Source organism: Tachypleus tridentatus, chromosome 7 (assembly GCF_004210375.1).
Source record: "Tachypleus tridentatus isolate NWPU-2018 chromosome 7, ASM421037v1, whole genome shotgun sequence".
NCBI lineage: Eukaryota > Metazoa > Arthropoda > Merostomata > Xiphosura > Limulidae > Tachypleus > Tachypleus tridentatus.
In genome coordinates this window covers 14,248,107-14,251,358 of record NC_134831.1, presented here as the reverse complement: position 1 = coordinate 14,251,358, position 3,252 = coordinate 14,248,107, and positions in this window count along the sequence as shown.

Below are 3,252 nucleotides of genomic sequence, written 5' to 3'. Positions count from 1 at the left end.
ACAAATAGGCTTAAAATTATCTTTTGTGTCTACGATTATTATGAAAACTGCGTTCTTGGTAACACTAAAAACTGGAATAAACGTTCCATGTACTTTTCAGGAATGTGAATTTTATGTGGATAAGAATTAAAGACTGAATTTAGCCAATACAAAGCTTACTTTATTTTTTTATGGCATCAGTAAAAAGTTAACAGCTTTCACAAAGAAAAGAAAAACACAACCAAACACATGATTTTGTATGTAGCTTTTTAAATCTCTAAACATATTAGAACCAAAAAACAAGCTATCTTTACAGTCACGCACAATAGTAGTCAACAACAATTTCGTATTTCGTCTTCAGGCTTACTAGAAGACCACATAGGCATACCGGTGATTGTGTAGACAAGCAGATGCTTTCTCCAATTCCGTTGTCTCTTCTTCGGTTACCTTTATGCTCTTCAGCGTGACAACTCTACTTTTAAAAACCTCTTGTATAAATATAGGAAGTAAAGATTCTCATAAACCTGACATTCAGCATAATATAAAAACAAGTGTATGGATTTTGCGGTTTGTGACGTAAAGCAACATTACAGAAGAAATTACTAAGCACTAAAGGAACACATAATATTCACCTTACTACACGTTTCTTCATCAACTTAGTTCCACACGTAACAATGTTAAATGGGTCGGAAACTGACCCACTGTTTAATGTGTACGGTTGCGGAATGGAAGGCCAGAAGTTTTGGGTGATATAACAGTTATAGACATTCTCTGTATGCGGCTCAAAGCCGGATATAACCATTATAACGGCGAGCTCTGCTGACCGACTGCCTCTTCGTTGGTCAGTAGTTCAAAATGTGAGAGAGCCACGCTAAATCTATAGCTTTGTTTATATTAGTACCAAACTATATAAGGGACCATCTACATTCTGATAAAGAGGGGATTATTTTACGTTTAGTTATCATTCATCACAGATGCGGCATGCCTTGAAGAATAATATTCGTTTCTGACTAAGGAAGAAGTATGTAGTTTTCACAACTAATTAAGCGAACTGTTTCCTGCCGCTAATTAACATGATTTATTGTTTATCATGAATTTCGCGCAAACCTACACGAGGACTATCTGTACTAGCTGTCCATAATTTAGCAATGAAAGACTAGAGTTTGTTTTTCGAATTTCGCGCAAAGCTACTCAAGAACTATCTGCGCTAGCCGTCCTTAATTTAGCAGCGTAAGACTAGAGGAAAGGCAGCTAGTCATCACCACCCACCGCCAACTCTTGGGTTACTCTTTCAACAACGAATAGTGGGATTGACCGTTACGTTATAACGCCCCCACGGCTGGGAGGGCGAGCATGTTTGGTGCGACCGAGATTCAAACCCGCGACCCTTGGATTACGAAACGAACGCCTTAACATGCTTGGCCATACCGGGCCCAAAAGACTAGAGAGAAGTCAGCTAGTTATCGCCATCCACTGTCAACTCTTGAAAAACTCTTTTGCCAATGAATAGTGATATTGAGTATAATATTGTAGAAAGAGCAAGCATATTTGGTGCGACGGTAATTTGAACCCGCGACCCTTCGACTGTGAGTCGAGCGCCCAAACCACCTGGTCCAATAAGTATATATGTCATACAATTTTTGAGGTATATAGATCCGCTAGCTGTGATCGCGAGGTGCTGACGTTGTAAGCGCTGAGTTCAGCGCTTGTTCCCGCACTTGGTGTGGCTACAGTTATCGGAAATTATTCTTTTAGGATGAATAATGACGAAACACAAATTATTTTGAAAGCCATTTTAATGTAGATTTTACATTTTTGACAGTCAAACTTTGATAAAGTGTGTACACTAATTTTCTTTTTATATCCATTCCATTTAGAAAAAATTCTCTAACTTTCTTGATTGAGAATTTTAAAGCTGTTGAAAGCTGGTAAATGAAATTTTGTAATTTTGAATCCCAGGGAAAGTAATAAGCATGTATATTTTAAGGATCACAAGCAAACTACGTTAACAGAAAAACATTAGTGTAATTTTTTCGTTTTTATTTTCGCTACAATACTATTGTTTTATTTGATAATATAGTGAGAATAGAGTGATTAAGTTCATTGTCACATAAAAAATAAATGAATACTTTACCAAAATGCTAAGGAAAGCTAGTGTAATTTTGAATTAATACGTATGGGAAACGAGTCATTGACCGAAATGTTCACCAGAGGTTTATATAGTTTGTAGTGTCATTTTATATGCACGAATAAACAACACGTTGTTTGCCTTCTCTTTTCCTCTCTTATTTTTTCTTTAACGTGTAATTAGAAATTCTTGTGAAATCGTAAAAAATAACAACACTATTTCAGCTAAGCAAAGTGAGACCTTTTCTAGCAAAAGTTGTTAAGTCGGTTGTTATCGGCTTCCGAGAAAGTTGTAAATGGTTGAGCGAACTTTCATAAGACTCTCTGCCGAGGCTACAAAGGTTTAAGGCTCTTCTAAAAATGATCATGACGTTATGAGAAACTAAATTGATGACTTGATTTTTTGTAGGAAGAAAAGCGATGTTTGTTGTTTTTAATCAGCTTAAACGACACTGATTACAAATAATGCAAACACATGGCGTGAGCAATTGGTTAACATGTTGGAATGTTAATCTGAGGTTCCTCATTCATGATCTATTGACTCAAGAAAACGGAACTGTTCTTTGGGTGTTGAGTTACAGTAAGAACAGCGGTCATATCCCACAGTCAGGCAATAGTAGCTCAAGAGTTGGCGGTGGAGGTTCTTGATTGGCTGCCTTTCCTCAACTCCATCAATTCACAGTTAAGAAAGGCCATACGCATATAGCTAATTTCCAGGCTTGCACAGAATTCTGAAAAAAAGTGCAGTTTTACTTGACATATACGTTGTTAAGAAAGGTAATATCCTTCAGTAACACAGCGGCACGTCTGCGAACTTATACCACTAAAAACCTGGTTTCAATACCTGTGGTGGGCAGAACACAGTAGTCCACTGAGTATCGTTGTGCTTAACTACAAACAAAAGAAAGGTAATATTAAAGAACTGCTTCTGACCGCTTTTAGAACACCACAACGTTTCGAGTTCTTACAGATGTCTTGTTCAAGTTTCAAAATTAAAGTCAGTTTCTAAAATGGATTGCTACTGCCTGTTTTTATAACACGACAACAAGTACTTCAAGTACCATACAGAGGCCTTGTTCAAGTTTCGAAGTTACAGTTATTTGTTTCTAAAAGGCGATTCTGAGGACTTCTTTCGTGTGTGTGTGT